Below are 22,886 nucleotides of genomic sequence, written 5' to 3' on the forward strand. Positions count from 1 at the left end.
AACAGCTGGAGCCCCGGGACTTGATGTCTCTAAGCAAGCTCACAAGATACTGATTTCTAAGCAATTGCCAGGGAATCCAGCTAAGGAGCAGACTTGCAGGGACATTACCATGATCCATGAAAAAGCCCCAGAGTGACTCTTGAACTGAGCTCCTTCACCAGAAATGGAAAGTGTGTTCCTGCCACATTCAAGATTCCTCCCTCAACTAATGATGCACCAGTAGGGACTTGCGCTTCTCTCTCACTGGACTCCATGGAGACTTGTAGCTTCTGGTTAGTACCTCCTTACTTTAGGCCTGTGATTGTTCAAACTACGGTCTCATGGAACTGTGGAACACATATATACATGTATATACATTAAAAAAATGCTAAAGAAGTGTTTCAGATGTATGCTTTCCTCTTACGAATTTTCTGTAAACTGTCCACATTTATGACAAAAATTAAAAGCCACTACCAGACAAATGCTAACTTTTTCTTGGTTTCCAGGGCACCACCATCTCATGGCTCTCTCCTGCCTGTCTGGCCTGACTCACTCTTGTTTGGAGGGCCCCTCTCTCTGAAACATTTCTTCCTTGCTGGTCTTCCTCAAGGTTCTGACCCCATCCCTGCCTCATCTCACTAATAATGCCTGTGGACTCGGCGCCTCTTCTATTCTGAAGACTTCCAAATCGCAGATTCCAGCTGAGCCCTCTCCTCACTTCCAGACTGCGTTACCTCCAGGACATCTCCATATGACTCTCCCATGGTCCCTCAAGTTCGACATATAATGAAAGGAAATGATGACCTACCCCTATTTCAAACTGTGCTCTGCCATCTTCATTGCTGGGGTTAGAAACTAGCACACTGCCTGGAGTCCTTCTGTGCAATGCTCTCTGCCTCCTGTTGATTGTCCCTCTCCAGTAGCTCTCCGATTCAGTTCACATTTCTCCAGCGTTGCCAGCACTTGCCAAGAGAATTTCAAGTCTCCCAACTGCTGGCACCTTACCCTCCAATCTCCTCTCTTACACAACAGCCATTGATTTTCTAAAGCGATCATCTGACTGCTCCATTCCCTTAGCTTATATCTCTACATTACCCGTTATAGCTCTTCTTTACCCATTATTCACAGAAAAAAAGATAAATTCCGAATATGGGTTACACTATTTGCCAGGATCTCCGGTTATCTCTTGCGAACTCTCTCTTTCCCCATCCCCTTGCAATGCCCACTGCACCCAATCTTTTTCTCCAGCCATTTCAAATGATGTTGTTCATGGTCTCTCTGACTCCCGTGTCCACACACAGTACTCTCCCCTCTGTCTGGCACACTCCCCCTACCTCTTGATCCTTCCCATCTCAGCATTAGCTCCATCCTCACTGCTCCAAACTTGGGTCTGGGACCCCTGGATGCTCTCCTTTCATAGATGGACATGCTGTAATTACCTACTTACCTGTCATTCTTCCCCACTAGACTGAAAGCAACATGAGGACAAGGACTGTGTCTTCCTTTCCCCCCTTTCACAGTGCCCAGGCACATTGTAGATGCTCAATAAATATGTTGAATGATCAATTGAATGAAAGCATGAACTTCTCTGGGATCTCACTGCTCCTATACCTGACCCTGTGGGCACACTTCTCCTGCTGCATGATAATTGCCTTTTCTACCCTCCTTCTTCCTAATGTGGCTCTTTTGGGGTAGAACTTGTCTGACTCACTGATGTATTCCCAGTGCCCAGCACAAACCCTGGCACAAAGTAGCACTTAATAAATACTTATCGGGTGCTGAACGTTAATGGAAATCTACCAATCAGTATGACAAAAACAAACAGGCAGTTTTTCTCTGGGTGTATATAATTTGGTTAAATTGTTATACTTACCCATATAAAGTTTGTAATCAAGTCATGCTTTCTGCCAATGAAGTTGTTACCAGTTTGGATGTGGAATTAAATATACCAAGATTTCACAGGGTCTTTTTGTATATTCTAGCTCAACGGGAAACCCCTAGTCATCCACCAGCTACATACTCATAGGAAAATAAAGTTAGAAAAAAAAATAGAAGAGTTTCCATGCCAAGCTACCTGGAGTCTGAAGATGATTACTACAATGTTGAAATCGCTATAAATATTGAAAGCTGTCATTTTGAAACAACTCCTATTCTACCACTGGAACTATTTTGAGAACTGATGGTTTACCCATGCCACAAATCAGTGAAGTGTAGTTTTCTTTAAAATAGTAAATGGTCTAATTTCTTTTGTGATACAAATAAGAATGCTTACAGGAAATGCTGTAGTATTACCGTATATTTATTAGTATGCTTTAGGCTGCAAGGAACAGATTCTCCAACTAAAGGTAACGTAGGCGAAGAGCAATTTATTTACCTCTAGACTCACAAAACAAGTCTAGAGGTAAACACTCCAGAATTCAGCAGCTCCATGACTTATGACTATTGGCTGATTTTTCTTTCTTTTTTTTTAAGATTTATTTTATTTATTTATGCACACAAGAACTGGGGTGTAGGCCAGAGGTGCTGCAGGGGCAGGGGGAGGGAGAGGAGAGGATTCATCAGAGACAGTGGGGAGCAGAACAGGAGGATTGACTGAAATACACTGCTGAGGGGAGCAGTGGGCAAGACCGGAGAGGTCTGCTGAGATCTTGTGCGTTAGCTCCCGGGCCAGGGATCAAACTTCATGCTGCAGTGGGTACTGATAGTTTCACAGTGCTGAGACTTAACCCTTTGCGCCACCAGGGAAGCCCCTTGGCTGATTTTTCTTTGATTCTTTTCGCTTTACTCTCGTGGTGGCAAGGTAGCTGCCACAACTCTAAGCACCACATCCTCTAGGGATAACATTCAAAGTTAGGAAGGAAAGGAGTGTTTCCTTCCATGAACTCTTGTTATTAGGAAGGAAAATCTTTTCCAGAAGCCCCCAGCATCATCTCCTATAAAGTCTCATTGGCCTGAATTGGTTCACATGCCCAGCAAGAGGAAAGGCTCAGGGGTGAACATTGGGAATTTCAGGTAGGTTTTGCCATCAAGGACAAGGAAGGAAATAGCTGCTGGATGGGCATCCTGCCATCTCCCAGAGTCAGTTCACTTTAACAAATGACACTATTTGCTCTTTTCTCAGTTGTTCTCTTAGAGGTGTTAGGGAGTTTAGGGTAAGAAGTGGTATCTATAAAAATAGACAAAGTATTGCCAGTCAGATGAGGATAATGACAGTAGCATCAATAGAAACAATAACAAGAGCCAATTTTTTTTATTAAAAAAAATATTTATTGTATTTATTTTATGGTTTACTTTATTCTTTTATTTTATTTTTATATTCCCCATACAATTGCAACCCCCTTATTTTGACCCTTAATCCCTCCTTTCCCCCCGCCCCTGCTCTCATGGTATGTCTCTGGTTCATAGTTGTTTGTTGATTTTGATTTTTTCTTTCTTATAGTTACTCTTTTTCCTGGTCCCTTGTTTAGGTTTTCTAGATTCCTGCTATGAGTGAGACCATCCGGTATTTTTCTTTTTCTTTCTGGCTTATTTCGCTGAGCATGATCCCTTCCAGCTCCATCCATGTTGCTGCAAATTGCATGTGTTTATCTTTTTTGAATGCTGAGTAATATTCCATGGTATATATGTACCACATCTTCTTGATCCAGTCATCTATTTTGGGGCATTTGGGTTGTTTCCAAAGCTTAGCTATTGTAAATAGTGCTGCTATAAACATAGGCGTGCAGGTGCTACAAGAGCCAATTTGACAGCACTTTCTCTGTGTCAGAGGATTTCACTGTAAAATGTAACTGTGACCTTGAACTGGCAGGACTGGAGGGATATAATCAGAGAAGAGTTTTATCCTCCCTCTAGCTCTTCACCCTTGCTGTTTCTTAAACCTACTCTGATGTGCTTGTCCTTTCCTGCCCTTTGAGTAAAATGTCAGGCAAGGGTCCTTGGTTTTTCTGGTCATTCGTAAGGTAATAAAAGGCCCTCCAGATGTCTGCATTTGTCAAAATTCAGGGAGTATTTTCTTAAGATTTCTATATTTCAACCTAGATAAATTTTACCTCAAAAGAAAAATACTGTAAACAAATAATGAACTCTGGTTAATGCTACGCACACTGAAGTATTTAGGATGAAGTGTACTGATGTCAACACTGAGCTAAGCAAAGAAAAGCCCAGCTGCTAATGGCCCTGTTTGAGCTCCTGTATGGAGGCACGCTTGATGTAGGTAAAACCCCTGGATCTAGGCCTCCTTGTGGCACAAGGGGTAAGTCTTAGCACTATGAAGCTATTCACAGCCACTGCAGCACGAGTTCGATCCCTGGCCAGGGAGCTACCCACATGGTGCAGCAGACCTCTCCTGTCTCGCCCACTGCTCCCCTTAGTAGTATACTTTAGCCGATCTGCCTGTTCTGCTCCCCACTCTGTCTCTGGTGAATCCTCTCACCCCCGCCCCTGCATCTCTGGCCTGTACCCCAGTTCTTGTCTGCATAAAAAAATCTTTATTCTCTAAAGCTTACAACCCTGCCCCTTAGGGCCCATCCCACCATCACTGCCTCATTTTGGTCTGGCTTAATTTTCATCTGGCTTACACCAAAAGTCTCTCACACCCTCCTCCAATCCTTTTCCCATCTGCTGTCAGAGTGAACTTTTTATTTTATTTTATTTTTCAAAGATTTATTTATTTATACAAGAACTGGGTTACAGGCCACATGTGCTGGAGGGTAAGAGGATTCACCAGAGACAGAGTAGGGAACAGAACAGGCAGGCTGACTTGAAATACACTGCTGAGGGGAGCAGTGGGCGAGACAGGAGAGATCTGCTGTGCCATGTGGGATTCTTGCCAGTGGGCCGGGATTGAACTCGCGCTGCAGAGCCTCCAGACAGCTTCACAGCACGGCGCTCAACCACCTGCACCACCACGGAGGCCCGAGAGTGAACTTTTTAAAACACAAATCTAATTAGATCATGTCTCTGCTGAAAATTCTTCAATGGCTCCCTTGCACCTGACAGGGTAAAACCCAAACTCCTTAGTACACCACACAAAGTTCTGATAACCTGGTCCCCGCTGGCCTTGGTTCAGGGTCCACCTACCACACTCTGACCATGAGAAAACACATGCAACTCCCTGAAAACATTAAAATGTTACTAATGCTTTCTCTAGTCTCTTCTCTCTGCTGAGAAAACCATCTCCTCCTTCTATACCTGATAACTGTGACTCACCCCTTCGCATCCACCTGGAGTATTGCTCTCTCTCTCGGGCCTCTTCCCTAGGTCAGGGCACCTTTCCTCAACAGTTCTCTTACACTTAGCACAGGGGATCATTGTCAGCGTCTTGTGACAATGATCTCTTTTCCATTAAATAATGGGACTCTTGAGGTTAGAATGTCTTGGGGTGACTGCACATTCAGGTTTGTCCAGTATGGCCGTAACTTTCATTTGATGTCTTGGTATAATTATATCATAAGGACCCCTTTCACTCTCAAAAGTGCCCTGGTTTGGATGATAAATTATATGTTACCCTATTTACCATGATTAGGTCAGAGTGTTAAAAAATATTTTTCAAATGAATGCATGAATAAGTGATCCTCTCTGGGTCTCATTTTCTTCCCACCAAATTAGTAGCTGAGTTAGACAATTACTAAGTTCTTCACTTGAAGTGATACAAATAAAGTCAGTAATTCAAAACACTAAGACAACAACGTTAAGACAGTTTTCATTTCTCTTCTTCTTGAAAAGACCCTTCAGGGGCCTCCCTCGTGGCACAAGGGGTTAAGTCTCAGGGCTATCAGGCCATTACAGCACTGCATCACAAGTTTGATCCCCAGCCAGGGAGCTGACCCACATGGCACAGCAGACCTCTCCTGTCTTGCCCGCTGCTCCCCTCAGCAGTGTATTTCAGTCAATACACCTGTTCTGTTCCCCACTCTGTCTCTGGTGAATCCTCTCTCACACACACCCCCAACACCTCTGGCCTACACCCCAGCTCTTGTATGCATAAATAAATAAATCTTTAAAAAGAAAAGACCCTTCATATAGAATTCCACATTCAAACCTATTCACACCTGGATCAACAATTTTAGAGACCATTACCTGCTGGGAGCCTGACACAAAAAAATACAGTGAATCCTTTCTACTAAAGAGGAGTTCTCTCAGTCAGCCCCACTACAGACTGAAATGTGGTGTGCTTCAGTCTCTAACTCACTCATGCACTTCCCCTAAGTGCACTTAGGTGCTCCACCTTCACCGCAGCGCCGCAGAATGAAATCCTACCTTAGATGAACGCTGGCTGAAAGCCCTGCTCCACAAATAGGTAACAATCCACTGTAGCCACATTTTATTTCACTACAGCAGAGTGTGCAAATCACTACATGCAAAACCACTATCAATGTAATAATCGATTAATATTGTTGCATCTTGGCCCTTAAGCTGTAAAACTCCACTTTTTATAATAAATATACCCACATCTCTTTGCCAAAACTTAATGAAGTTAAAGTTTTAGATCAGCTACTTTTGAATAATTTATTCTACAATCAAAAAAGTAAACCTAAATACTTAAACTCTCACTTATAAAGTGACTTACAAACTAGAAACCTTTGAATTTTTTAAAAATATAGATGCCTCAGTGTTTTATTTTTGTTTTTTGTTTTTTGTTTTTTTACTGATTGTGTGTCAGTGGAGCATGGTTTAGGTTTTAATAAAAATTGCAGGAGGCAATATTTAAAAACAATGAAATTCCCCTGATGGTGAAAGAACTTTATTTGCATAACTTGTACACTTTTACCTCCCATGAGGCACCAAACAAAAATAATAATTTTCCGATATATTAATGTTGACTCTCTACAATGCTATTCTTGGTGACCAAGAAAAACTTCCTCTGAGTACATTAAAAATAAGCATTACCCTGCATTTCTCACATTGTTTAGAAAAAAGATTCAATCAGTATTTCATAGATTGATTCTGTTATATCACTGAGCTAGCTTGATAAGAATTTCACAATTCTTTTCAATTTGCGATCTGGCTGGGAAGAAAAAAGACCAACTATATATAAAAAAAATTTAAAGGCCAACTTTAGCCACTTTGGAGAACAATTTGGCAACATCTAGTAAAATTGAAAATTTGGACACCCTAGATAATCCAGCAACCCCACTTCAGGTCACATAACCTAGTACAGTACCTTGCAAACATTTTAGTACCAGGCTTCCATTACACTTCTTTTTTTAAAGATTTATTTATTTATACATACAAGAATTGGGGTACAGGCCAGAGGTGTTGGGGGTGGTGGTGAGAGGATTCACCAGAGATAGAGGAGGGGGCAGAACAGGTGGATCTACTGAAATAAACTGCTGAGAGGAGCAGCCGGTGAGACAGGAGAGCTCTGTTGTGCCGTGTGGGTCACCTCCCTGGCTGGGGATCGAACTCTTGCTGCAGTAGCTGCAGATAGCTTCATAGTGCTGAGACTTAACCACTTGAGCCACCAGCGAGGCCTTCCATTACACTCTTTAAAATCACTGAGGACGCTAAAGAGATTTTGTTTATGCAGAAGATAATTAATGATATATACTTTATAGGAAATTAAAAGTGAGGCTTTGAAATATATATTAATTAATTCAAAATAATAAATCCTTTATATTAATATAGACATTTTAATTAAAATAATTATATTTTCCCAAATAAAAACAAATTAGTGAGAAGAGTGGGTATTTTTGTGAACTTCTTTACTAGCTGGCTTAATAGAAAATACTCAGATTCTCATATCTGCTTCTACAGTCAGTCTGTTGCAATATCAGTGTTATGTAGCCTCTGGAAAGCTCATCTGTACGTTTGTGAAAGAGCACAAATAAGAACAATTAACATCTTGGTGTTTTTACAAATATACTTTTGATCATGGCCAAACCTCACTTTGAGAACGACTGTCTTAGAGAAACCCCAGCAGTTGTATGAACATGTTCCTTGTAGTGTTGTTGGTAGGATCAATGCATCTGTCCATCCATTACTGACTACAAGATCCACGTGGGCTGCACTATTGTTGCTTTGCTCACCACTGTATTTTTAGTGACTTAGCTTGTGTGGGCGCATGGTGGGTACTCAATATTTGTGGAAGGAAGGAAGTGAGAGGTAGTGAGGGAGAAAAGAAGCATAAATATTTTTCTGAAACTTATTTTAAAATTAAACTCTATTTTGTGAACATCTTTCCTCAATATAGACTTTTTGAACACAGGGTAGGAAAGTTCAGAGCGATTCTTGTTTAAGTAGTAAGCTTATTTGTCCGTTGTCTAGAAATAAAGGTGTCTTTAAAATGTTTTATTCTGTTAATCACCATTGGCTATTAACTACTAGTGGTGCACCACCTAGTGGTGCATTAAGAATCTCACATGTTATGGGCAAGTTGATTTTCGCAGTTAAGAAAAAAAATAACTATTTTGCCCAGATTTTGTGGGTACTCTGTAATTCAGACAGAAGATTGAGCCATTTGACTAAAGGACTTTCTAGAAATGAGTAACCAATGTATATTTTTTATTATCTTTGTAATTTGCATGAACATTGGTGGATTTTCTTCAGATAATTTAAATAAATTTGTGAACATTCCCAGACCAAACAACAAAAGCAATGGTTAAAACAAGTTAATAAATTACTTTCTTCATTTAAATATATTTTTCTTTCTCTCCTCATTTCTTCATTTTGCTTAGTCTTAGTCTCTGATATACATGGTGAGCTTTACTGCACGCAAAACTGAACGCAAAACCGTAGCAGTGCATAGTAAACTGTTCAATATTGTTAGCTTTTATCCTCAATGCCTAGCACATATAAAAGCCCAAAAAATACTGTGAAGGAGAGGTGGGGAGGGAAGGAAAGAAGCTGGAAGGCAGGAAGCAAGGCTGATTTTGCTCAAAAAAAAAATGTAGAAGACTGAGTTTCAGAATGCCTTCCATCTCTATGACTCTAAACCATTAATAACTGCAAAAAAGAAGCTATGGTGAATTTCAAAGATTTCAAAGGCAACCTTAAAACTACTGCACTTATAATAAAGAGATTCTATTAGGGGGAAAGGATGTCCTGAGCTAATTCCATACAGGCTTTGTGGACTCCACCCCCACTCCAGACCAAAGCCATCAAGACATTGGGAAAGACAAATCCCATCATCACCAAAGGGTTGCTGGGACCTGAGGATGGAGTTAAGCAGCCAGGTTTGGTATAAAACCAGGCACCTGGGCCTTTGGGTGGGGGGGGCGGCGGGTGTCTCTTGGCTTCACGGCTGGTGGCTTGCTGACAGCTCTCAGGGTGCCATTTGGGATTCCAGGTCAGCAGAACCGGTAGGATGCATTTAAGACTTTTATCTCCCACTTTTCTCCCTGAGTTGTACATTTTCTCATTCCCCTTCCCTTGTAAATAAACCTTTTATTAAACCTTTGTGTGTGCCTGTAGTTGAGTATTAATAAGTCTCTTTTAAGCACGCGGGTGAGGACCCGCAGTCAGGCAACCCATTGTATATGGGGTTGCCCTGTAACAATTCAAGTCTTTTTACCCTTTAGCACCAACGAAACAGACCTGCTCTAAACATGTCTATTGGAGGTCCTCATTTTCCAAAAAATCATTACCTAAGTAGCTGTACTTCGGAATATTTCAAAACATGAAAATATTCAACCATCAACTTCCAATTACACCCTTGCAAACCTCCAATGCTCCAAATTTTTTTTCTTTTGGCTTGGATAATGGACTATTTTTAAGTAATGAAACTGTCCTACTGGACATTCATGGACAATGCTGCTGACTAATTGTTACTTCTCTTACACACATTGTAACCCTGAAAAAAGACTGTCTCCTAATATTACACCATGAGATCTGTGCCACCATAGATATGGTGGAATAAAAATTAAAAGGGGGGATTGTAACAGGGTGGTCCCCAGGAAAGGGGGAGGTTCCCTGCCCCACCCAAGGGAGGGTGGAGCTGAGCAGGAAGAGGAGAAGCTGCAGAAGAGACTGAGGAAGGAAGCAGGATGGAGCCAGGAGACCTGGAGGAGGTGCGTGGATCCTAGAGACATGTGAAGAAACTGCGCTTGTCTTTTGGTCGTGGACGGGGTGACACAGATGTGGGTGAGATCCATGGGGAGGTGACAATGGCAGCTTTTATCTTGATGTTGATTTTGCTCTTTTCCTTCCGGGCTTGTCTGGTTGTTTCTGACCCTTTTCTGTGGGTCCCCACTGGAAGATGCCTTAGACGTGTGGCAGGCTTTGGGGCCTTGCTCTGGGCCATTCCCATATGGATGGACTTTTACCCACGAGGGGACGGGTAACTCTGGATGCTTCATTTAGAAACTAGACTCTTTGCCTTACCTGTATTGTTTCCTAGTTTTATTAAAGTTCCTTCCCATTAAAGTCTCCTATGTTTTGTGTTGATGCAGCGGATGGCAGAACCCATTTAGAAAAGGCAGGTTTGCGGGGTTTGGGCTGCCCCTCTCCCTGTCCTATTAACACTTCCCCATTTAATATTCATGTCTATCCCAACCATTTAATATCTTTGTCATTCTGGTGGCAGTGAAAAATGGTACCAATCATCTTGAAAAACTGTTTAGTAGTTCCTTATAAAGTTAAACATATATCTACTTTAGACCAAGCAATCCTACTTTTAGGTTTTTCTTACCCTTCCCCCTCCCACTCCGCCTCCCCCCCAAAAAATACTTGGAGAATGTTCACAGCAGTTTTATTTTAAAAAACAAAAACCTGGAAACCCAAAGTTCCATCAAGAAAAGCGGCACAAATTGTATTGTCTCCACACGACAGAGTACTAGTTAACAATAAGACATGAACTACACTGCAACAACAAATTGAGTCACACAATGTATAACAAACGCGTGTTGTGCAAAAGGAGCCTTTACGGAACACTGAAAGGGGCCGGAGCCCGGCCATGGGCTACTCTAGGACCCCGGGAGGACTCTGGGTCTCGATGGTACGGTGGTGCAGCAACAAGCCGATCCCGGGACCCTCTGGGACTCCGACTCGCGCGAGACCGAGCGGACTCGAGCTGGCTGAGTCTGCGCAGAGCAGATCCCTGGGCCGGTGGGCGGTGGCTTGGGGGCGCACGCGCGCGAGTTGGCTGGACGGCGGGGGCGACGGGGCGGGGGCGACGGGGCGGGGCGCACTGGGGAGCAGGTCTCAAGTGTCAGCCGGCGGTGGGCGCGGGGTCCAAGGTGCTGAAGCCGCCGCCCAGAGAGGCTCAGGGGCTGCACGATGGCAGCCGTGGAAGGGGTCCCGGTTGAGCGGGAGGCTGGGGTGGCCTGGAAGTGAGACCCCGCTGCGTTCGCAGGACTGGGGCCCTGGCGCCTGGGGCCCCCCGGGAAGCGGGGTGGAGAACCGAACTTAAGAGGCCAGCACCGGACCCCCTAGTTCCTCTGTGTGGGAAGAGGCTGGGACCTCAGGGATGTTGGCTAGTGGTGCGCCGGGTTGGGCCTTCTACGCATTTGACCCTCCTCTGCATCTCTGCGTGCCCTGTACGAGTTCGAGTTCGATCCCCGGCCAGGGAGGTGACCCACGTGGCCCAGTAGACCTCTCCTGTCTTGCCCGCTGTTCCCCTCATGCTGCACTGACTGCCGATAACTTCATAGTGCTGGGTCTTAAGGCCCTATCCATTTGATTTGTATTGACAGTAAGACATTAAATTGTATTGACAGTAAGCTACATTGTGGATATAAACTCAAATGTGCATTAAGGATTAGTTTTAGGTTCATGACTCATTCTGGGCTGAGGCAATAACAAACCAGATATGATAGTCATTGAGATACTGAATATAAAAAGAGGAATGGAGGCTGATAAGTAGTAACACCAATATTTAAGAGGAGAAAGCTGAAAGCTATAAACAGTAAAAAAAAAAAAAATGAACAAATAAAGAATGGGTTGGAATATCATGCATTATAGAAACCAAGAGAGATAAAAATTTCAGGAATTACTCAGTCAAGGGAAAGAAGGAAGTTGTTAACCTACTATTCACTTACTCGACTTTTTATTGAGCACCTACTATGTGGCAGATACTGTTCCAACTTTGAATAGAACAAAGACACCCCAATCCATGGAGCTTACATTCTTGAGAGGCTTATATTGGTATGTTGCTTTCTCTATATTGGGGTGTTTTTTTTTTTTAATCTAAACATTAAAACTTTGGAATAACTGGTATTCCTTTGTGATAAGTTCCTTGAGGGCAGGGGCCATATACAAATGTTTTACATTTGAGGAAACGATGGTTGAGAGAGATTAAGAGGTCAGGATTTGGACTTAGTTCTGCTTGCTTCCAAAGCTGTGTTCTGTTTAGGACTCCAGGGCCACATTTTTACTTTAGGTACAACATGTATGCTGATGATTCAAAAATATGTGTCTCCATTCTAGATTTTCCCCATGGACTCCAGACCTGTTGATCCATTGGCTTCCTGGACATTTCCTCATGGGTGTCTCACAGGTACCTCAAACATAACATGTCTATGATAGAATGTACCACTTCCTCTCCCTCCCCTCCACTTTTTCACTCCAGCTCCCAAGTCAGTCCCCAATGTGTTCAAAGTAGAAGCTGGGATGTCATCCTTAATGCCTGCTCTTTCCCCTCCATCTAGAATAGCACCAGTTCTGATTGGTTTTGCTTCTTTAATATATTGACCCTACCCACTTTTCTCTGTCCTCCCTGCCAGCACTCATGTAGGCTCTCGCTGTCTGCACTGTAGGTTACTGCTGCAATTTCTTAACTGGTATCCCAGATTTCAGCCTGCACGCACCATTTCATTCTCTGTAAAGCAGTCCCACAAGTCTGAAAAAAAGACAAATCTGATTATACCATCCTCCCCCTTTAATTCCTTCAGTGACTCCTAGCTATCTTCAGGAGAAAATCCAGATTTTTCAGCAAGGTACACAAGGCCCTAGTGGTTTGACTAGTGCTCCACCAGCTTCCTCCTTGACCATCTTGCCCTCTGGGTTTGAGTCCTACGGTGCATCCATGCTGCATCTTAGCTCCTCTCACTCTTTGGTCTTTGCACATGCTATCACCTCAGTCTGAAAAACCCTTCCTTTTTATTTTAATTTAGTTATCAAATTGTCTTTTAGGCCTCAGTTTAGAAACTATCTCCACCAGGAAGTTTCCTCGCTCGTCTCCTCTAGATTTGTATTTAAAGCCAACACCCTGGCAAGTTTCTTTTCTACTAAAGTTTTTTTCCCGTGGTAGCTATAATATCTCTGAAATTTAATATCTAAATCTCAGTAATAGCGGGGAAGAATGTTCTAAACTCTTTGTTCCTCCCTCTTAAGCTTCCCAGTATGGTGATGAGGTGATATTTGTACTTTAGGAATTATAGAATAACCTACATATCATTTCAGATTCTGAAACCAGTAATAAGATAAAGGACTACAAGTCAGAGATGGAAAATTTTTTTTTTTAGATTTATTTATTTATTTATACAAGCACTGGGTACAGTCAGAAGTGCGGGAGGGTGAGAGAATTCACCAGAGCCAGAGCGGGGAGCAGAGCAGGCAGAAGGACCGAAGTACACTGCTGAGGGGAGCAGTGGGCGGCAAGAGAGGTCTGCACGCCATGTGGGACCCTCCTCCGATGGCCGGGGAGCAGCCAGGGATCGAACTGGTGCTGCAGAGGCTGCGGGCAGCTTTGCAACCCAGCACTCAACCGCTGCGCCACCGGGGAGGCCCCAGAGATGGAAATTTTTGAAGAAAAAGATTAAGCGAGTGCTGTGCCAGAAAGTCTCCAAAGATGGATCTCCCAGGAATGTGGCTTAATTGAAACCAGTGATAATGAGGACAAGTAATTGAGGCATTGGGTAAGCCCCTTATATGATGCCGTGAGACATACCCCTTCTCAAGAGAGAGGTATCAGGAAAATAAATCTCATCACCAGGAAAGCCATTGCAGGAGAGAAAGGCCATGGATTAATGAAGAAGAAACAGTACTTTCTGTAGGAAAAAGATCCCAGATATGAGGTTTGTGGCCAGAGCTTCAAACAACAGTCAAATATAACAGGATATGGGCCTCCCCAGTGGCGCAGCAGGTTGGGCGCAGCTCTGTGAAGCTGTCTGAAGCCTCCATGGCACCGGTTCAATTCCTGGCTGGCCAGGGTGATTCCCACATGGATTGGCAGACCTCTACCATCTCGCCCACTGCTCCCCTCAGCAGTGTATTTCATTCCTTCTGCCTGTTCTGCTCCCTGCTCTGTCTCTGGTGGATTCTCTCACCCTCCCGTGCCTCTGGCCTGTACTCCAGTGCTTGTATAAATAAATAAATCTTTTTTTAAAAAAAAAGGAATCTTCTTATAAAAAAAATAACAGGATATCAGAAAATTTATAATATAAAGAAAATCTAGGGGGCCTCCCTGGTGGTGCAGGGGGTTAAGACGCAACCTTTGAAACTGTCTGCAGCCACTGCAGTACAAGTTCAAGCCCCAGCCAGCCAAGGAGCAACCCACATGGCGCAGCAGACCTCTCCTGACATGCCTGATGCTCCCCTCAGCAGTGTACTTCAGTCAATCTGCCTGTTCTGTTCCCCATGCTATCTCTGGTGAATCCTCTTGCCCCCCCCCCCACACTTCTGGCCTATAAATAAATCTTTAAAAAATAAAAGAAAGAAAAAATCTATGAGTGTAAGGAATGTGGGAAAGCTTTTAACTGGAGCTCAAACCTCATTATCCATCAGAGAATTCATACAGGAAAGAAAGCCTATGTATGTCATGAACATGGAAAAGCCTTCAATCAGAGATCTAATCTGGTTAGACATAGGTGAATTCATAGTAGTGAGAATCCCTATGAGTGTAAAGAATGTGGGAAAGACTTCAAGGGAAGCTCAAACCTTGTCCTACATTAGAGAATTCATAATGGAGGGAAGCCCTATGTATGTAATGAATGTGGGAAGACCTTCAATCAAAGCTCAGATCTGGGCCTCCCTGGTGGCTCAAGGGGTTAAATCTCAGCACTACGAAGCTATAAGCAGCCACTGCAGCACAAGTTCAATCCACAACCAGGGAGGTGACCCACATGGTGTAGCAGACCTCTCCTGTCTCACCCACTGCTCCCCTCAGCAGTGCATTTCAGTAGATCCTCCTGTTCTGCTCCCCACTCTGTCTCTGGTGAATCCTCTCACACACACCCCCAACACACCTCTGGCCTGCACCCCAGCTCTTGTATGCATAAATAAATAAAATCTTTAAAAAAAAACCCTCATTATTAATAATAATAAACCTTATTATTACATCACAGAATTCACACTGGAGAGAAACCCTATGAATGTTATGAGTATGGACAAACCTTCAGTCAAACTTCACACCTTGTCACACACCAAAGAATCCATAGCAGAGAGAAACCCTTCAAATGTAATGAATGTCAGAAGACCTTCAGGCAGTGTTCATGCCTTACTGAACACCAGAGACTCCATGGGGAGAGAAACCTATGAATACTGATGAATGTGGGAAATCCTTCAGGGGACGCACAGATTTTCTTAAACATCAGAGACTACAAACTGGGAAGGAACTCAAATGTGAAAAAGTCTGCACTTCTCAGCAAAATAAGCCAGAAAGAAAAAGAAAAATACCAGATGGTCTCACTCAAAACAGGAATCTAGAAAACCTAAATAAGGGACCAGGAAAAAGAATAACTATAAGAAAGAAAAAAATCAAAATCAACAAACAACTATGAACCAGAGACACACTTTGGGGGGAGGGCGGGGAAAGGAGGGATTGGGGTCAAAATCAGGGGGTTGCAATTGTATGGGGAATATAAAAATAAAATTATAAATTAAAAAAAAAAAGTCTGCACTTCTAACTTGAACCTCATCAAGAGATGAGGTTCATAGGGAATTCATAGGGAAGAAAAATGGTACTAATGTACGGAGTGTGGAAAAACTTTCCAAGGAAGTTCAGATCTAATTGGGCTTGGATAATTCATACTGGAAAGACACCCTATGAAAGTAGTGAATGTGGAAAAGCCTTTAGCGAGAGGTCATACCTTGTTACACATCAGAAAATTCACACTAGAGAGAAACCCTGTCATTGTAACGAATGCGGGAAGGTCTTCCAGCAGCATTCTCTCCTCATTCAATATCAGAGAATCCACAGTGGAGAGAAGCTCTATGAATGTAAGAAATGTGGAAAATCCTTCATCTGGCACACAGCTTTTCTCAAACATCAGAGACTTCATATTGGAGAGAAACTTAAATGTGAGAACATTTTCAGCAAAGATGAGGCGCTTAGAGAAGGGCAAAGAATTTACCAAGAAAGCTCATCGTTGTAATCAGTGTGGCAGAACTTTCCAAGGGAGCTCATGCCTCATAAGACATCAGGTAACTCACACAGGAAAGAAACCCTATGAATGCAAAGAATGTGGGAAATCTTTCAATCAGAGCTCAGACCTTATGAGACATCAAAGAATTCACAGAAAAACCTTATGTATGCAGTAAATGTGGGAAATCTTTTCAAGGCAGCTCAGATCTTATTAAACACAATTGTGTTCATTCTGGAGAGAAACCCTATGAATGCTCTGAATGTGGAAAAACCTTTAGTCAGAACTCATACCTTATTAGTCACAGAGAATTTACACTGGAGAGAAACCCTTTGTAGCAGCTGTGAAGTCCTTTAGCAGGCGCACAGTGTTTCTTAAACATCAGAAACTTGATACTAGAGAGGAATTTGAAAAATGTGAGTCTTCAAACAGGACTTACTTTATTTTTTTAAAGATTTATTTATTCATGCATACAAGAACTGGGGTAAAGGCCAGAGGAGGGGGAGGGTGAGAGGATTCACCAGAGACAGAGGGGGGAACAGAACAAGCAGACTGACTGAAATACACTGCTGAGGGGAGCAGTGGGTGAGACAAGAGAGGCCTGGTGTGCCATGTGGGTATCTAGCTGGCTGGCCGGGATCAAACTGGCACTGCAGAGGCTGCCGACAGCTTCAGTGCTGCGCTTAACCGCCTGCGCCACCAGGGGAGGCCCCAAACAGGACTTACTTTAATAGGAAACAGAAACCTAATAAATAGAAAAACTGATAGAGATCACATCGTAATGCAATGTAGATTTTTACTGTTGAAAACCATTTCAGGGCCTCCCTGGTGGCGCAAGGGGTTAAGCACTGTACTATGAAGCAATCTGAAGCCTCTGCAGCATGAGTTCGATCCCTGGCCGGCCAGGGAGCAATCCACATGGCGCAGCAGACCTCTCCTGTCTCGCCCGCTGCTCCCCTCAGCAGTGTATTTCAGTCAATACGCCTGTTCTGTTCCCCACTCTGTCTCTAGTGAATCCTCTCACCCCCCACTTCTCTGGCCTGTACCCAGCTCTTGTATGCATAAATAAATAAATCTTTTTTTAAAAAAAGAAAGAAAACCATTACAAATAGAAAAACTAAGAGTCCTACTGGATGAAAAATAAGTGGGGAAGCTTTTGGACATAATAGCCTTTCTTCTGCCTTGGAGTTGACACTGGAGTGTGAACCCCAAAATATAATTACTTGAAAATGGGGCCTCCCTGGTGGCGCAGCGGTTGAGTGCTGGGTTGCAAAGCTGCCCGCAGCTTTGCAGCGCCGGTTCGAGCCCCTGCCACCGGGCGAGGGTCCCACATGGTGCGCAGACCTCTCCTGCCGCCCGCTGCTCCCCTCGGCAGTCAGTCTGCCTGCTCTGCTCCCCGCTCTGGCTCTGGTGAATTCTCTCACCCTCCCGCGCTTCTGACTGTACCCAGTGCTTGTATAAATAAATAAATAAATCTTTAAAAAAGAAAATGTTTTACTTAAATAAGGGACCAGGAAAATGAATAACTATAAGAAAGTGAAAATCAAAATCAACAAAAAACTATGAACCAGAGACACTTTTTGGGGGGTGAGGGGCGGGAGGGGAGGGATTGGGGTCAGAATGGGGGGGCTGCAATTGTATGGGGAATACAAAAATAAAATTTATTATTTAAAAAAATAAAAATAAAAATAAAAATAAAAAATGTTTTAGGGGGCTTTTGCCATTATTAAAATCACTAGAAATCACTTTGGTAGCAACCCCTAAAACTAAATTCCTCATGAAAGCAAGCCATTTCAATCTGGACCTCTTAGTCTGGTGACAAACATAAATTTGATATAAGTACTTTAGGGTGATTAAATCTTTCTCTGCAATGAATTCTTCCCCTTACATGTGTTTTTAATATATTGTCTTTTTCTTCCTTATAAAAATATGCAATGATGAAATTGAGAGGAAACAATAACAAAAATGGTTTGATAACAGGATACCTGGAGGCCAGGACATAAGGCCAAATAAGGTGTTTCCCAGAGAAAAAGCATTACTAGTAGTGTCAGGAAGTAATAGGGATAGGAAAGCGGTATGTGTTGGGAATAGGGCTAGACTGAGGGCCAGGGCAGAGCATTTAGGTGACATGAGTGGTAAGAATTAGCATCTTCTGTGGTAGGTCACATAGTTATAGGGAGAATGGTTTTGTCTTGAACCAGACAATTGGGACACAGCATATTTGAGAACTGGAGCATCTAAACAGAACTCTGGAGAAAGGCCAGTTCATATAATCTGTTAACTAATATTGGTAATTAGGTTCTGTCATTCTGAACAACTGGCAGATTGTATATTAGTTTACATGAGTCATCAGATAAGAAAGTTACTGAATGGGATAGTGTAAGACAAGGAGAATTTCAACCTCTTCCCATTCCTCAATGGGAATAGTTTGAGATGTTTGAGGGTCCTGGTTCTTAACAGGGGTGCTTTTGCCCCTCGGGGACATTTGGCAATGTCCTGGGACATTTTGGTCCTCCCAACTGCAAAGAAACTATTGGCATCTGAAGACAAGGAATGTTTTAAATATAATACATGCCCCGCCCCATGACAAAGAATTCTTTTAGGCCCCAAGTGTCAGGCACCATGATTGAGAAAACCTTGCCTGTGGATATTTAGAACACCAGTAATCTGGAGCCATTTAATTAAACATTTCTGTGATGTGGGCAGCTGTGCATCCCAAAGGGAACCCAGTGTGTGATAAAAATGTTTAGTTTGATGAACTGCTTCAAGAGGCAATCTGGTGTAGCTGAGGGAGCATGGTCAGAAGACATGGGTCTGAAATGCAGTACTAACCTTTGTTTTAGGACCTGGAGCAACGTATATAACCCCTCAGATACTTATTTTTCCTCATTAACAAAATGGTAATAGAATAATGTGCTTCATGGGATAATTATGAGGTTTAAATGAGAAAACTGAACTTACTATTGACACAGAGAGGAACCATAATTTGTCTTCGGTTTGACATATTAACTATTACTTGAAAAACTCAGATTGATTGAAAACTAATCTTTTCATTCATCCCTCAGAGAGCTTGATTTCTGTCAATTACATCAAACTTTTAAAATTGGGACATTTTTGTTACAGCATGGAAATGTTTCCAACTATTAATGTTGAAATAAAAGTTATGCAAGAAATGCCTATTATGGCCTCCTGGTGGCACAAGGGGTTAAGCACCACACTATGAAGCAATCCACAGCCTCTGCAGCACAAGTTCGATCCCCAGCTGGCCAGGGAGAATCCACATGGTGAAGCAGACCTCTCCTGTCTCACCTGCTGCTTCCCTCAGCAGTGTATTTCTGTGGGTCTGCCTGTTCTGTTCCCCACCTGTCTCTGGTGAATCTTCTCACCCTCCGCTTCTCTGGCCTGTACCCCAGCTCTTGTATGCATAAATAAATAAATCTTTAAAAAAAAAAAAAAAAAAATGCCTGTTGAATGTCTAATATGTGACAGGGGCTAGAGAGTCGAGTGAGAGCTGAGGGAGGACGATATTAATCTTCAATTAAGCACACATCTCATGAAATGAATGGCCTTATAAATGCAATGAATTTGGGGAAGTCTTAAGGGGGAGCTCACAACTATTCAGCATCAAATGACAGAGCAAAAAAGCCATATGGATGCAGAGAATGTTCCAAGAATTTTAATCAGAGCTTATTTGACATCATAGAATTAATAGTTGAGAAAAGCCCTGTGACTGTAATGAATGTGGAAAAGCCTTCAGATGGAGCTCAGACCCTATTAGGCCTGACAAAAGTCATACTGAAGACAAAGTCTGTGAATGTAATGAGTGTGGGAAAATTTTCAGAGCTCAGGTCTTCACTCAACTACAGAGAAACCCCAGAGGATGATCACTCTATGAAAACTAATGATTAAGGTTATTTGTGTGCATTTTGTGAGGGGTGGAGGGGGGTGGTGGTGTAAAGCATATATATGCTTTTTAAATACTGCTATCTCCACCTTTATTCATCATAACTATTTGGAAAATTCGAAGCTTTTCCTAAGAGCAATTTTTATGATTCATTGAGCAAACATAGCCTCAGGTGGTGTGCAGATGTGTCCTTCCTAAAGGTTTCCCACTTGGTAAATCAGAAACCTTCATGGAATAAACATTCAATTACAGTTGTACTCCTTATTTTGTCACTAGAAATCCATGCTACTAAATTTGTTTCTCCAAGGGAAAAAGTGTATTTTTAAAATCAAATGGTCTCGGGGCCTCCCCATGGCGCAGCAGTTGGGCACTGGGTTGCGAAGCTGCCCGTGTCTTCTGCGGCGCCGGTTCGATCCCCGGCTGCTCCCCGGCCACCGGAGGAGGGTCCCACATGGCGCGCAGACCTCTCCTGCCGCCCGCTGCTCCCCTCAGCAGTGTCCTTCGGTCCTTCTGCCTGCTCTGCTCCCCGCTCTGGCTCTGGTGAATTCTCTCACCCTCCCGCGCTTCTGACTGTACCCAGTGCTTGTATAAACAAAACAAACAAACAAACAAATAAATAAATAAAACATGCCTCTATGAAAAAAAAAAAAATCAAATGGTCTCGGGCCTCCCTGGTAGGGATCTAGGACTAGATTCCATAAAGGTTTTATAAGCACCTAAGGTTTTTCCTATGACTCTCTTGATTTAGCAACAGCCATTTATCTAGTCCCACTTACGATCGATCAGCACTTTGTGTTCTCTGATTAAGATGACAATATCAATCAGAACACCCTTGGCTGCAAGTAATAGCTTCTTCATTAGAGTTCTGGGTCTGACACAGAGCAGTTGCTTAGACAGTGGTGGTTACTGTTTTAGTATTGTTGTGATTGGGTTTTTGTTCCTGGCTCTTTCTTGGACCCATACTGGTCTGCCTCTTTAGTCAGGGTCATATCTGCAGGTGTCCAGGCATGAGACAGAAGCCACACTAGTCATCTGAACACGACAATTTAATGTAAAGAGATATTCATTAGTAAAAGGGGATTATCTGCTAAGGATAAATAATATAAGAATAGCAGCATGGGGAGCAGCTATGACCTCTAGAACTTGGGGGGACTAAACAAGGAGAAGCAAACTTAAAAGAGGGGCCACCTGACGAGGACTGAAATGAAGGTGTGGTTGTTCCAGTGGAGCACTAAAGCTTGTACAGGAGGTCAAGGTTGCAAAAGCCAATTCTGCACATCTGTCCACAAACCTGCATTGAAATTAGTCACAGTGGGAGTATTCATACTCTGAAAGTCAATGAACACTATAAGTCAGGGCATTTTTCTTCTTGAACTAACTGGTTGTTAAATAATGACAACACTAGCTTGGGCTGCTGGATGGTGAAGTTCACAGAGTGCTGCAGGCCAGGGCTGACCAGCAGGAAACCACTAATTGAGGTACCAGGAAACTTGCTAGCAGATGGGCACTGCACTGTAAGAACAAGAAAGAAACGATACCAGAACCAGGAGAAGTGCCTTCTTTGCTTTGTCCTCCAGTGCCCTTTACTGGCAAAGCCTAACATTGTGCCAGCAGCTGGGAAAGTGGATGGGGAGTAAGGGAGGATGAGAAGTGAAATATCTGATATTTTTTCCAGTGCTAAAAGTTGCAAGGAAAAGGAGTGTGTTTAAAGCAACCCATGGCGGGCCTCCCTGTTGGCGCAGCGTTGAGCGCTGGGTTGCGAAGCTGCCGGCAGCCTCTGCAGTACCGGTTCCATCCCCGGCTGCTCCCCGGCCACTGGAGGAGGGTCCCACATGGCGCGCAGACCTCTCCTGCCACCCGCTGCTCCCCTCAGCAGTGTACTTCGGTCCTTCTGCCTGCTCTGCTCCCCGCTCTGGCTCTGGTGAATTCTCTCACCCTCCCGCGCTTCTGACTGTACCCAGTGCTTGTATAAATAAATAAATAAATAAATCTTTAAATAAATAAATAAATAAAGCAACCCATGGATATCTGGTATTGAGTAAAGGTTATAGTGGGTCAATTTCCTCAGCTGAAAAAAGGTTTTGGGTCTCCTGTTTAACATTTTACCTGTCCCCAAATCACACAGATATAATTTAGGTTAGATGGGTGATATGGATCTTTAATGCCATCACCATTATTTGGGGATGGATAAAGGATTTGTATAGAAATATAATAGACAGCAAAGGCATCATAACGCTACCTTCAGTTAATTAAACTTGAAGTCATGTACAGGCTCTTATTTGTTAAATTCATTCATTTATTAATGTTTGGATGGCAACTCTGGGCTGAAAGTGGTATACTTTTCTATAACTTAGCCCTGTCCTGACAGAAAACACACTTCCAGTTTACTGACCTCAGAAGAGAAATTACCAGAGCAAAGTTTCAGGTCAGGAGGAAAGTACCTACAGTCAGTGAACCCCAGCTGGCTATGCAGGGCAGGGGTTCTGTTGCTGTAGTGGATTAGAGCTATGACCAGAGATTTTTCCACATTGGTATTCTAAGGGCTGCTCCAGTGTGAATTTTCTGATGAACTCCGGGTGGGAATTCCATCTGAAGGTGGAATTCATTAGCAAATGTGCTCAGCAGTGAATTCTCTGATGCAAAGAATCTCTGAGCTGCACCTGAAGACTTCACCACCTGAAGGCATGAAGATCTCCCAGGTCTTTCCCACACTCACTGCACTGCTGGGATTCTCCCCAACTCAGGAGTCAATGGAATAAAATGTG

General features: G+C 43.1%; 1 protein-coding gene and 1 long non-coding RNA gene across 7 annotated transcripts in view; one reads left to right on the forward strand and one right to left on the reverse strand.

The window, feature by feature from the left end:
* Positions 1–22,886, reverse strand: part of ZFP3 (ZFP3 zinc finger protein) — a 49,423-nt gene that overhangs the window by 8,768 nt on the left and 17,769 nt on the right. Inside the window, exon 4 of one of the 6 annotated variants that reach the window (XR_008549448.1) lies at positions 11,927–12,754. The exons of 2 other annotated variants lie outside the window; for them this stretch is intronic. The gene's annotated coding sequence lies outside the window, so the exon portion shown is untranslated. 3 more of the 6 variants (XR_008549451.1, XR_008549450.1, XR_008549447.1) reach the window with 3 other exon arrangements.
* Positions 11,304–15,648, forward strand: LOC129144807 (uncharacterized). The gene is made up of 3 exons (XR_008549453.1): positions 11,304–12,060; positions 12,343–12,412; positions 15,201–15,648. It is a non-coding gene; the product is annotated as an uncharacterized LOC129144807 (long non-coding RNA).

This window comes from Talpa occidentalis, unplaced genomic scaffold (assembly GCF_014898055.3).
Source record: "Talpa occidentalis isolate TD23 unplaced genomic scaffold, MPIMG_talOcc4v2.1 talOcc4.7, whole genome shotgun sequence".
Lineage (NCBI taxonomy): Eukaryota > Metazoa > Chordata > Mammalia > Eulipotyphla > Talpidae > Talpa > Talpa occidentalis.